This window comes from Papio anubis, chromosome 4, assembly GCF_008728515.1.
Source record: "Papio anubis isolate 15944 chromosome 4, Panubis1.0, whole genome shotgun sequence".
Taxonomy (NCBI): Eukaryota; Metazoa; Chordata; class Mammalia; order Primates; family Cercopithecidae; genus Papio; species Papio anubis.
This window is the reverse complement of record NC_044979.1, coordinates 163,034,166-163,048,150: the sequence shown is the minus strand read 5'-3', so window position 1 is coordinate 163,048,150 and position 13,985 is coordinate 163,034,166. Positions and strand designations below refer to the sequence as shown.

The 13,985-nt window shown below is 35.8% G+C and overlaps 1 long non-coding RNA gene across 1 annotated transcript in view; it reads right to left on the bottom strand.

Annotated features, from left to right (window-relative positions):
• Window positions 1-3,549: 3,549 nt before the first annotated feature.
• The window catches only part of LOC101001140, a 30,119-nt gene continuing 19,683 nt past the window's right edge, over window positions 3,550-13,985 (bottom strand). The window contains exons 2-4 of the long non-coding RNA XR_160238.3: window positions 11,635-11,746; window positions 8,789-9,003; window positions 3,550-3,714 (exon numbers count right to left, since the gene is read on the bottom strand). This is a non-coding gene — a long non-coding RNA (uncharacterized LOC101001140). The remainder of the gene's footprint in view (window positions 3,715-8,788; window positions 9,004-11,634; window positions 11,747-13,985) is intronic.

The following is a 13,985-nucleotide window of genomic DNA, read 5'->3' as shown; positions in this document are numbered from 1 at the left end:
AATTCAGAAAGGAAAGAGGTTTAATTGACTCACAGTTCCACAGGGCTTGGAGAGGCCTCAGGAAACTTACCATCACGGTGGAAAGGGAAGCAAACACATCCTGCTTCACATGGAGGCAGGAAGGAGAAGTGCCAAACCAAAGGAGGAAAAGCCTCTTATAAAATCATCAGGTCTTGTGAGAGCTCACTCACTGTCATGAGAACAGTATGAGGGTAGTAACCAGCCCCCATGATTAAATTACCTCCCACTTGGTCCCTCTCACAACACTTGAGGATTATAAGAATTACAATTCATGATGAGATTTGGGTGGGGACACAGAGCCAAACCATATCAGAGAGGCTATATGTATATCAAATAAAACAGACTTTAAGCTCAAAACAGTACAAATAAACAAAAAGGTTATTATATAATGATAAAGGGATTCATTCCACAAGGGGCTGTAACAGTCCTAAACATATATGCACCCGGCACTGAAGCACTCAGGTAAATAAAGCAAATATTCCTATCTAAATGGAGAGCTAGAGTCTGATACAATAATCATTGGGAATTTCAATACCAGACTCCCAGCATTAAACAAATAACTTAGACAAAAATTAACAAGAAAACATCAGACTTAAACAGTACGATAGACCAAATAGACCTAACAGACAGTTAAAAAACATTTTAGCCAGTAACCACAGAATACACATTCCTCTCATCAGCATATGGAATATTCTCCAGAATAAACCATATGTTAGGCCACATAAAAGTATCAATAAATTCTAAAAAATCAAAATCATATCAAGTATTTTCTTAGACCACAATGGAATAAAACTAGAAATCAATGCCAAGAGGAACATTGAAAACTATACCAACTCATGGAAACTAAACATGTTTTAAACAACTATTGGGTCAAAGAAGAAATTAAGATGAAAAATTTTTTTTAAATTCTTAAAGCAAATAAAAAATGGAAACACAGTATGCCAAAACCTACAGCATACAGCAAAAACAGTTCTAAGAGTGAAGTTTACAACAATAAATGCCTACATTGAAAAGTAGGAAGATTTCAAATAAACAATCTAACAATGCACCTCAAGAAACTAAAAAAGGAAGAAAAAACCAAAATCACGATTGCTAGATGGAAGGACATAATAAAGATCAGAGCAGAATTAAATGAAATAAAGACTAAAAAAACCAATCCAAAGATCAATGAAATAAAAAGTTGACTTTTAAAAAAGATAAAATCAATGAACTGCTAGCTGGTCTAACCGATCAAAAAGGATATAAGACCCAAATAAACAAAATCAGAAATACTAACAGGGACATTACAACTGATACCACAGAAATGCAAAAGATCATTGGAGTCTATTATAAATAACTATGTGCTAAAAACCTGAACAACCTAGAGCAAATGAATAAATTCCAGGACATACACAACCTACCCAGATTGATTCAACAAGAAATAGAAAACCCGAACAGACCATAACAAGTAGCGAGACTGAATCAGTAATAAAGCGTCTCCCAAGAAAGAAAAGCCCCAACCAGATGGCTTCACTGTCAAACTCTACCAAATGTATAAAAATCAATACCAACTATACTCAAACTATTACAAAAAACTGAAGAGGAGAAAATTATTTCTAGGTTATTCTCCAAGGTCAGTATTATCCTGATACCAAAACCAGACAAGTACACACAGACAAGTAAATACCCTGACTATAGTTTATAAATGAACAGTGAATTTTATGTTTCAAAATACCAAGAAGAGGAGACTTGAAATCTTTCAAAAACATAGCAATTGTAAATACTAAGACTGATGAATACCCTAAATATCCTGACTTGGTCATTACGTATTCTACACATGAAACAAAATTTCATATGTACCCCATAAATGTATGCAAGTCTAATGTATCTAAATAATAAAAGTAACTATAAATCAAGAGTAATTTAATTGCAAAATTAACTGCACAATCTGAAATTTGTAAATTGTAGTTGGGAACAACACTGTTTATTCAAAAATTTATTTTAATCAATGTAAATGATTAAAGATTGTGCAGAATACAATGATCGGTTATATTTTTGAAGTGTTTGCATACCAATAGCTGCAGAATGTATACACAAAAATATATAAGTTGATGGAGAGCATGATATATGCCTCTGATAGGTGTATGATAATGTAAAAGGTGTGTTGAAATGGTTAAGACACGTAAACACTGTTCCAATTTAGAAGAAAAAGGATACCACTATTTGGATTTGGCTTTGAAAATCAAATAGACGTGACGTGAACAGAAAGAAGAAACATGCAAAACATATGTAAGCCATTTAAATAGGGAAAATAGAAATAGCATGGAGAACCACAGAGGAAGAGAATGTAGTACATTGCACAAGCAAACTTTTTCTTGATAAATTTAATTTTTATGTGCCTTTTCACTGACTAGGCTCAATGTTGATTCTGATCCTAGTTGCAACATAGTTTGCTTATTAGTTAGGTCTAGCTATAATGAATTGCTTTTAAAATAAAAGATACAACAAATAAATGCTTTTATAGCTGTTGATTTTCATTCTATAAGCATTGATATAAACTTAGTGAATTCTTATTCCTCCAAAATTTTTAGACTGATTTAAATGCATTTGTCAATTATTTTCCTATCATCCTTATATAAAAGAACTCTGATTATGGGATAATGTATTCTAAGCATTGTGATGGAGGCAATCACCCAGTGCCTAGTGTTGTATGTATGGATTTGATAAAATAAAAATTCATTCTTCTTTCTGAAATATTTTATAAAATTCTCTGAAGTACAGCTAGAGTAGCCAGGCTTATGAAATCAAAATACATAGTTTTTTCAATATTTTATCAGGCAAATCTAAGTACAGAAACTTTAATCAATTTAACCTTTGTCGTTAGTCAGTGTGACCTAGCAAATTCCTTTATATTTCAAGGTTAAAATGCATTAATTCAAATGGGAAGATAAGTATATTACCGCTTGTTAAATGTTAGATGCCAGGTATTACTGTATGTGAAACTTTTAGACCATAATACTTCCATCCTGATCACAATCCTAAGTGATGAGTACTGGTATAAGAAAATCTACTCAAACATTTATGTGAATTATTCAAAGTTATACAGTAAGAAAGCAGTGTGCTCATATTTGCACTCAACTCTATTGGATTCCAACGTCTTCATTGCTTCGTCAGAAATTAGCCATTGCCTTTCAAATGCCACTTGTTCTCTTTTTCTTTCACAAACTGACTTCGTGAAAGTAAATCAGTGCAAATATTTTCTCCCATTCCGTAGGTTGTCTGTTCACTCTGCAGACAGTTTCTTTTGCTGTGCAGAGTTCTTCAGTTTAATTAGGACCCATTTATCGATTTTTTGTTTTCTTGCAGTTGCCTTTGGCATTTTTCTCATGAAATCTTTGTCCATGCCTATGTCCTGAATGGTATTGCCTTAGTCGTCTTCCAGGGTTTTCTTAGTTTGGGGTTTTACATTTACGTTTTTAATCCCTCTTAAGTTAATTTTTATATATGGTGTAAGGAAGGGGTCCAGTTTCAGTTTTCCACATATGGCCAGCCAGTTCTCCCAGCACCATTTATTGAAAAAGGATTCCTTTCCCCATTGCTTGTTTTTGTCAGGTTTGTCGAAGATCAGATGGTTGAAGGTGTGTTCTCTTATCTCTGGGTTCTCTATTCTGTTCCACTGATCTATGTGTCTGACAAAAGTCTAATATCCAGCACCTATAAGGAATTTAAACCAATTTCCAAGAAAAAGAAAAACCAACTCCATTAAAATGAGGGCAAGGAACATAAACAGACATTTTTCAAAAAAAAGACATACATGCGGCAAACAATCATATGAGAAAAGCTCAACATAACTGATCATTAGAGAAAGGCAAATCAAAATCACAATGAGATACTGTCTCACAACAGAATGGCTCTTATTAAAAAGTCAAAAAATAAAAAATAACAGATGCTGGTTAGGTTGTGGAGCAAAGGGAATTGTTTTCCACTGTTGGTGGGAGTGCAAATTAGTTCAATCATTGTGGAAGAGAGAGTGGTGAATCCTCAAAGACTTAAAGACAGAACTACCATTCAACCCAACAATCCCATTTCTGGGTAGATACCCAAAGGAATATAAATTGTTCTATTATAAAGACTCATGCATGCATATGTTTATTGTAGCATTATTCACAATAACAAAGACATCAACAAACCCAAATACCCATTAATGATAGACTGGATAAAGAAAATGTGGTACCATGGAATACTATGCAGCCATAAAAAATAATAAGATAATGTCCTTTACAGGAACATGGATGGAGCTGGAGGCTATTATCCTTAGCAAACTAACGCAGAAACAGAATACCAGATACTGCAGGTTCTCACTTATAAGTGGGAGCTAAATGATGAGAACACATGGACACACAGAGGGACACATAGAGGGACACACACTGGGGCCTATCGGAGGGCAGAGGGTGAGAGGAGGGAGAGAAGTGGGAAAAATTACTAAGGGATACTGGGTGTTATGCCTGGGTGATGAAATAATCTTTACAACCAACCCCATGACACAGGTTTACCAATGTAAAAAACCTGCACATCCTGCATATGTAACCCTGAACTTAAAATAAAAGTAAAACAATTTACAGAACATGGGAGACATCTGTATTTTGAACTTTGCATAGAACTGACGTTTCTTTATAATTAAATTTAGTTTATAATTTACTTTGTGGGGGGTGGCAATATCACCGCAGTGATGTTGTGTTTTTCTGTGTAAATCAGCACATGATAAAGATTTGTCCTAGGACAGTTAATGTTAAATTTACTCAACCATAGAGATTTCTGACAGATTTTTCTATTATAGAGCTAATTATTTTTCTCTTGTTTATTAAGTATCTTAGGGAGATTTGCCAGATAATGTGCATAAACCGTCACATTTAATCTGGAAGCTTCCCTTCCTTCTTGAATTTTTTTTACATATATCTCTCTTTGGAAATGAAGGCTCTCATCTTTGTTTACAGGTCAGAAAAACTGGGAAAAATTCAGGCTCTTCCACTGATTTGATGTTTGGCACAATATTCTTCTTGAGCCCAAAACATTGGTGTTACTGGTAAGCTTGCTAGAAATTTAGAAACTCAGACTTTTATTCCAGATATCCTGAAAAAAATTTCTGCGGGACAAATTACCCAGTTTACTGTTCACATTAAAATTTGAGAAATAGCTTCTAACTCACCAGGACTTTTCTATCTGAGAAATATACACAACTTATTGTGTATGATGTAAATATAGCGCTCAAAAACGAAAACAAAACAAAACAAAACAAAAAAAGTAAGTCAGTCGCTCTCTTGTTCTCTGGCATCTCATTGGGTTCAGCCAGTGAGAGTTACCGGCAGGTGATTTCAGCAGTTGATTGCAAGTCTTAACAGTTTACCATGGAGGGTCATGTGAAAGACAGGAAAACCTGCAGGGATATGAGTAGATAGTAGAGGGAAGGAAGGAATTCGGGTACTTTTATCTTTAGGTTGACTCTGGCTGAGGAATATGTATTATTATATCTAAACTATGCTCAGATATTCTACTGTTTAAGACATTGGTATATAATTATATGCTGATATTATTCATGATAGAGTGATTATGTGATTAACAAATGTACTTGCTCTACCAATGGACTTGCTTTCATGAGGTTTTTGGTCTACTGTGGAAGACGTATAACAATGTTTTAAAACACAAGGAAGTATTATTGCAAATTATAATGAGAATGTTGACTAAAACTATTTTTTAATAAAATGAGAAATTAAAACAAGAAGATATGATCTAAGAGGAGGGGTCCAAAACAGTTGTTCCTGTTCTGTGAGGGAGAGTATTCATGAGAAATGATCAAGAAACAATACAGAGGCCAGGCACATGGCTCACACCTGTAATCCCACCACTTTGGGAGGCCAAGGCAGGTGGATCACCTGAGGTCAGGAATTAGAGATCAGCCTGGCCAACATGGTGAAACCCCATCTCTGCTAAAAATATGAAAAAAAAAAAATAGCCAGGCATAGTGGCGGGCTCCCGTAATTCCAGCTACTCAGGAGGCGGAGGCAGGAGAATCGCTTGAACCTGGGAGGTGGAGGTTTCAATGAGCTGAGATCGCACCATTGCACACCAGCCTGGGCAACAATAGCAAAACTCTCTCTTGAAAATAATAATAATAATAATAATAATGAAAGAAACAATAGAGATGAAGAGAATAGTGTAGTAGGATCTAGGTTAAAGACAAATAAAGAAAGAGGTCATGTATATTTATTTTGTTGGGTGAAAGTGGGAAAAATAGGAGTTCAGTTTTATTTGACAAAGATTAGAGACACAGGCTTGGAGTTTTAACAAACAGGTGGTATGAAGATATAAATTATAAATAATAATTATACTGAGCAGTAGACCAAAAACAAGTATGTATATCCTCAATTTTAGCACAAAATCTTTGACAAACATTTGTAAAACTTGCGGAAGTGTAATGTTTATTCTTCTAGCATTCCCAGAGTATGATCTCAAGCAGGACCATATTGAGCCTGAAATATTTGATCATTTCACTCACCATGGGCAATAGAAGCAATATTGACAGGTCTCCACTCTGTCATTAGGGATGAGCTATAACATATGGAACAAATCAGATATTTTGGTCTCTTTGATCCTGCCATTCTTTCCAAAGTGAAGCCCACAAGATGCTATGCAACCGTTTAGTGTGGGTTCAGAATACTTTGGCACCTTTCTACACAGTAGTAAATTAATGTTTGAGGAAATAAATAATCACATGAATGGCCCAATCTGCACGCTCAAACTATAATTAGTATTCCCACAGTTCTTTGAAGGCCTGACATTAATAACATAAACAAACAAGGGAAGATAACAGTGATTGCAACCAATAAAATATAATTTAATTTAAAAATTAACCAAAGAAAGTTAAGCTGTTTCAAGTGAGCGTGCAATTAAAATAAATATATAAAGATAAGTGAGCAAAAGCAACAAAATTAATGTCTCTTGCATAATGGTTTATTATCAAATATAGTAAACACAGACACATATGCTCAGATATACGCACATGAATATGCACACATACACACACACACAATATTTTTACCTGAGACCGGGCACAATCCTGCATATGGCCCTAGCAAGAAGAGGAGAACTGAGTAAAATGGTGGGTGAAAATGTTTAGAATTAGACAGGACCTGGGATTAGGGAAAGGCCTGAAGGACAAGAGCCTGATGCAGTTCATTAGTTAGAGATTTAAGACCACAAGTAGCTCTTAGGGTAGCTGACTTTAGTAGGCATAAGTAAGGTCCAATTTAGGGAAAGGCTAGTCTGATGAACTATGACAACTTTAAGCTGGGTTTTGACATAGGCAGGTCATAGCAGAGATGATTAGCATAGGGTATCACAGTCCTAGCCATCAGATGGAAGTATAGGATTAGGGAATTAGTACTAAGAGGAACCCAGAAATAGTAAGATATCACCTCATGTTTAGAATAAAATAAAAAACAGGGAGGTTATAAACCAGGACTGAGACTCAAAGTGTAAAACAGAATACCAGTCAGCTGAAGTGAGGTGTGAAGTCCAGCCCATATTTCTAGGAATAGGCATTAGTGCAGAATTAGAATATAGCACGAAGTTAAGGCAACATTATTATAAATATCAAGGGGTAAATGTGAGTTCCTTATCTTACTCCTGAATGGCCAGAGCATTTGTCATAAGGATGAAAGAGAATTAAGCCTATAAATGAGAGTCCAGTGGTTCAGCTGAGGATAAAGAAGTCTGCAGAGGTTGGGAATCAGATTGAGTTTAATGGGTAGATTGTGAGGATGATCAGAGACTAAAATAAAAGGATATGATCACTTTATTCGTTCATCTTCATAAGTAGATAGATAGATGGATAGAGATATAATTATGTATATGAATATAAATGTACAGATATATTATTTTACATCTTAAGCAATTTGATTGAATGTAAAGAATTTAGCACAGCCTCTTAAATATTAACTACTATTTTATTGCAACTAATATTCAAAATGTCTCTAATACTAATTTCCATAAGTCATGTGGAAACCTACCCAAATGTCCCATAGAACTGATGTTTATGGTTTCTTTTGAATAAACATAGACATTTACTGTCCCATCTTGAAACTTGAGAAAGTTACATTTGTCTTATGTGAGTTTCTTTCTCAGGAAACCAGCCACCAAACCTCCCAGATAGCATCAAGGAATTGAAACTTACCAGATCAACACATCTGGACAATGAGATGCTAGATCCCTCACCTGCCATTATTAACTAGCCAACCGTCTGCTTCCTATTGATGAACTCTGCTTCATTACCCCTTCCTAATTCCCGTTTTCCCATACATGGTTACATTTCTTCCCTGTTACATAAATCCCTAATTTTAGTTGACCAGGGAGATGGATTGGAGACTGATCTCCCATCTCCCCGGTCGTAGCACCCAATTAAAGGCTTCTTCCCTGACAATACTCACTGTCTCGGTGATTGGTTTATTGTTCAGTGAACAGCAGGATCTAGAACAAACTCTTGGCATTTAAATAACAATGTTTTCCATAACGTCATTCCGGATAGCTGGTTATTAAATTTGGGCACACAAAACAATTAATGTTTCAGTTAAGGTCACTAAGTAGCAAGTGGCTCTTTGAACAAGGATGTGCATGAGCAGATTTTGCAGACAAAAATTAAATGCTTTGACACTAGCCTAAAGTTATATACTGAATAGATTCAAATTTATTTCTATAGAAAATCATCAAATTTTAGTAAAAATTCATCACCTACTTATTTGTATCTTCATTTTTGTGGCCACAAATGCATGTTCATTAAATCGCTCCAGATATTTAATTTAATTCTCCAGTTGGGTGGGTTGTGTGATTTAGTAGTGACCATTGAGTGGCCAAGGAATGGCTTGAAATTAAGTATGCTGATTACAAGCCCATACAGTATTCCAAAGTATATAGCATTGTGTTTTCCCATCTTCCATCTGAATAAAAGGACTACGTAGACAAAGAACAAGTCAGCCAAAGGATTAAAGAGGCTGAAACCCTAAATTGCCACTGGGAGAAAAGATGCCCAGGAAAGCTGTCTAATCCCAATAATCAGATCCGTGTTTGACTATTGCTCCTACAAAAAATAACCATTTGTCTTGTGAAGCCATTGAAATTTTTGGGTTGCCTAACCAAACCTTACTTCTAAAAGTTTAAATTTTATAATCATCTAAAGTGAAGAAGGTAAAGGATTTTAAATACTGTTAAAAACTTTAATGACTCTAGAGCACATAAAAGCAAGTGACTTTTATAGCACTTGAATAGCATATATTTATATGTATTAAAAAACTGAGCTTTGTGTAGAGAACACAAGTAAAACATCACATGAGGCACTGAATCCACAATCATTATTGCATTTGACTTCTCAGTGAATGTAACATTTATAAATTATTTCGATGAGAATAGTATTTTTCCTTTGTATTTGAAGTGGCTTTAGAATAAAAACCTTATTTAATACAAAAAGAAGTACCCAGTTGTAACAAATAAACACTAGCTATAAATTCTAGTTGACAAAGTAAAATATGTTATAAAGTCACAAATTTAAGAAAAACATTACAATATGCAAAAAATAGTTAACTAATACAATTTCAATTGAAAACCTAAGCAACAGAAAAAATTTACAACACACGAAAGACAAAGAATCAATATCAACAGATACTTTCTATAATTAAGAGATACAGGCCAGGTGCAGTGGTTCACGTCTGTAATCCCAGCACTGTGGGAGGCCAAGGCAGGGGGATCATGAAGTCAGGAGATCAAGACCCTCCTGGCTGACACAGTGAAACCCCGTCTCTATTAAAAATACAAAAAATTAGCCAGGCGTGGTGATGGCGCCTGTAGTCCCAGCTACTCGGGAGGCTGAGGCAGGAGAATGGCAGGAACCCAGGAGGCGGAGCTTGCAGTGAGCCGAGACCACACCACTGCACTCCAGCTTGGGTGACAGAGCAAGACCATCTCAAATACATAGATAAATAAATAAATAAAGAGATACAAATAATGAATAGAAAAGTCTTAAAATATTTTTATCCTACAAAACAAATAAAAGGCAACAAACCCCAAATATATGAAAACATATGATTTCAAAAGTAGTCCAAGAATCAAGTGGAAAATGGCATAATTGTAACCCATTAACAGTGACAGGAGGCAGCCAAATGCCTAGGAATATAGGGGAGAGTACACAGTAACAGCCAAAGACGGTTTAAAGCCTGAAAGCCAAGCTACAAGTTTAATCCTCAGACCAGATTTAGAAATTGTCCTCCCGTTTGGTGTGCTTTTCTCTGATTGATTCCCACCCTTTACCTATTTTACATATACCTACCCTTTCCTAATTGGTTTTCTACACTGTTATGCCCACCTTTGAGTGGTGTCTTCACTTTAACCTTTTTTGCGTACTCACAAACCAATCAGCATGCACTCCTCAGCTTGTGCCTATAAAGACCCCAGACTCAGTCGGTAGATGGGGAGACAACCCATCTCCAGGGAAGAGACAGCTTAACTTCGGGGAAGATGACCTGCCCTTCCAGTCTCCTCTCCAGGTCCCCTCTCCGCTGAGAGCCATTTTAATTTTTCAATAAAATTCTCCACCTTCACCGTCCTTCAACCGTCCTTGTGACCTCAGTTCTTCTTGGATGCCAGACAAGAGCTCAGAACCCACATGGCACAGGTACTGAGAAATACTGTCACACCAGCCCTTAGCTTTTGCCAGCAGAGTGCAGTCACCCCATGCGACGAGGCAAGGGGTCAACCGAGCTGCTAACACACCACTATCCGCGAACAGTGGAACTAATAGAGAGCACTGTAACACCCGCTCTGGGGCTTCAGGGTCATGGGCATCCTCACCTGGGAGCCACCATGTTCCCCTCAGGGTGACACTCCTGGTTTGGCCACGGGCCCTGTACAGAGCGTGCTCTTGTGTCAGTGCCTGGAACAGCTGGCTGGATCCCACACTTACTTGCTCACGTGCTCCCTCTTGCAAAGCGTTGAGTGCAGCAGTCCGAGTAGAGGCCACTTGCCATAAGCAAGCATAATAAAAACCTCTTAATTAACCTTTTGTAAATATGAATACAAAGAAAGTGGTTGAAATGTTACAAAATTATGGAAGTGCTATAAAAGAGTGAAAGGAAATATGTAATTGTGTCCCAAAGCTTTTTCATAGGAAATGTTTAGATTTAGGAAATGATTATCATCTATTTTTACTTAGATAAAAGAATATATTATAATTATAACAAGTAAAGACAAGAAATCAGTGGAAATAAATGGTAGTGACAGCACAGAAAAGTGAATAGGTTAAAATGTTGCAAGTTTTAAATGAATAAAATCTAATTCAAAGTAATTGACCTTATGAAGAGAACACTTTGTCTGACTGGAAATTTCAGTTAAGTTATACTCAAAGGAAGACTTGATCAGGGTTTCTGTTTAGTTTCCCATTTTCTCTCTCAGTATTTCTCACCTTGTCAAGTAGAATTTGTTCTCAGCTTAAGTTTTCTCAAAGTAAAGTAGCTGAAGTAGTTGCACAGTTTACATTTAAAAAATATTTAACAGTGCCTAGAAGAGAAAAGAATCTTCCATTTCAGTACTTACCATGAGTCTGATTGAAGCAGCTGAGATTGTTTGTCCAGTCCTAAACCAGCTACTCTAAGATGGGTAAAATGTATGAATTGTCTTAGAGATCTCTTGGGTTCCATGCCTAGAACTAAGAGAAGAATCAATCAAATACACAAACCTTATGGCTACTACATAATGGGGGGTAGTGGAATAGATGCCAGGAAGTCAACCAAGCATGCTCAATAAAATCACGTTCAGAAGCAATACATAGTGCAAATAACATTGTGAAAAACACAAATTGAATAGAAGAAAGACTAGACACATCCTATCACAGAGCCTAAGAAAATAATTGAAACAAAGGAGACCATTTGCTATATAGAAAAATATATCACAAAGAAATAATCTGCAAACAATAAGCAATTTAAAAGATGGAAACAGAATGCACATCAAAAATGATAATCAATAGCATAATAGAAGAAAGAATTCCACACTATGAACAGAACTTGGATTGGAAATCTAAAACAAACACAAGAATTATCATGCTGAATGGGGAATAACTGAAATTCTTTCCTCTAGGATCTGGAACCGACAACTATGCCCACTTTCTTCACTATTATTCAACATAGTACTGAAAGTCTTAACTAGAGCAATCAAACAAGAGAAAGAAATAAAGGGCATCCAAATTAGAAAAGAAGAAGTCAAATTATCCTTATTGCTGATGATACAGTCTTATTTTTGGAAAAACCTAAAGACTCCACAAATAAACGACTACAACTGATAAACTTAGTAAAGTTGCAAGATAAAAAAATCAACATACAAAAATCAGTAGCATTTCTATATGACAACAGTGAACAATCTGAAAAAGAAATGTAAAAGTAATCTCATTTAAAATAGCTGAAACAAATTTAAATACCTAGGAATTAGCTTAACTAAACAAGTGAAAGATCTCTACAATGAAAGCAATGAAATAGTGAGGAAAGAAATTGAAGAGGACACACAAAAAATGGAGAGAGTTTCATGTTCATGGGTTGGAAGAATCCATATTGTTAAAATATGCATACTACCTATAGCAATCTATACATTCAATGCAACCCCCTCAAAACACCAATGATATATTCTGCATAAATTGTTTTTAAAATTCTGAAATTTATATGGAATCATGAGAGACCCAGAATGGTCAAAGTTATCCTGAGTGAAAAGAACAAAACTGGAGGAATCACATTACCTGACTTCAAATTCTGCTACAGAGCTATCGTAACGAAAGCAGCATGGTACTGGCATAAAACAGACGCATAGACCGATTGGAACACGATAGGGAACTGAGAAACAAATCCACACACCTATAGTAAACTCATTTGTGACAAAGGAGCCAAGAACATATATTGAGAAAAAGACAGCCTCTTCAACAAATGGTGCAGAGAAAACTGAATATCCATATGCAGAAGAATGAAACTTGATTTTTATCTCTTGCCTTATTCAAACATCAAATATAAGCGCATTAAAGATTTAAATACAAGACTTCAAACTATGAAACTACTACCAAAAAATGGGGAAACTCTCCAACACACTGTCCTGGGCCAAAATTTCTTGAGCAATACTCTACAAGCACAGGCAATCAGAGCCAAAATGGACAAATGGGATCACTTCAAGTTAAAAAGTTTCTGCACTGCAAAGGAAACAATCAACAAAGTGAAGCGAAAATTCACAGAACTGGAGAAAACATTTGCAGATTACCCACTTGGCAAGCAATTGATAACCAGAATATATAAGGAGCTCAAACTACTCTATAGAAATACAAAGCTAATAATTTGATTAAACAATGGGAAAAATGTTTGAATAGACATTTCTCAAAAGAAGACCTACAAATGGAAAACAGGTATATAAAAAATGTTCAACATCATTGATCATCAGAGAAATGCAGATCAAAACTACAATGGGATAGCAGCTCACCATAGTTAAAATGGCTCTTATATGTAAGTCAGGCAATAACAAATGCAGGTGAGGATATGAGGGAAAGGAAACCCTTATACCCTGCTGGTGGAAATATAACAACCACTATGGAGAAGAGTTTGGAGGTTCCTCAACAAACCTAAAAGTAGAGCTAACATATGATCCAGCAGTCCCACTGCTGGGGATGTACCCACAAGAAAGAAAACGATTATATCGAAGAGATACCTGCACTGCCCTGTTTGTTGTGGTACTGTTCACGATCGCCAAGATTTGGAAGCAACCTAAGTGTCCATCAACAGATGAATGGATAAAGAAAATGTGGTACATAGACACAATGGAGTACCATTTATCCATAAAAAGGAATGAGATCCTGTCATTTGTTGCAACAAGGATGGAACTCGAGATCATTGTGTTAAGTGAAATAAGACAGACGCAGA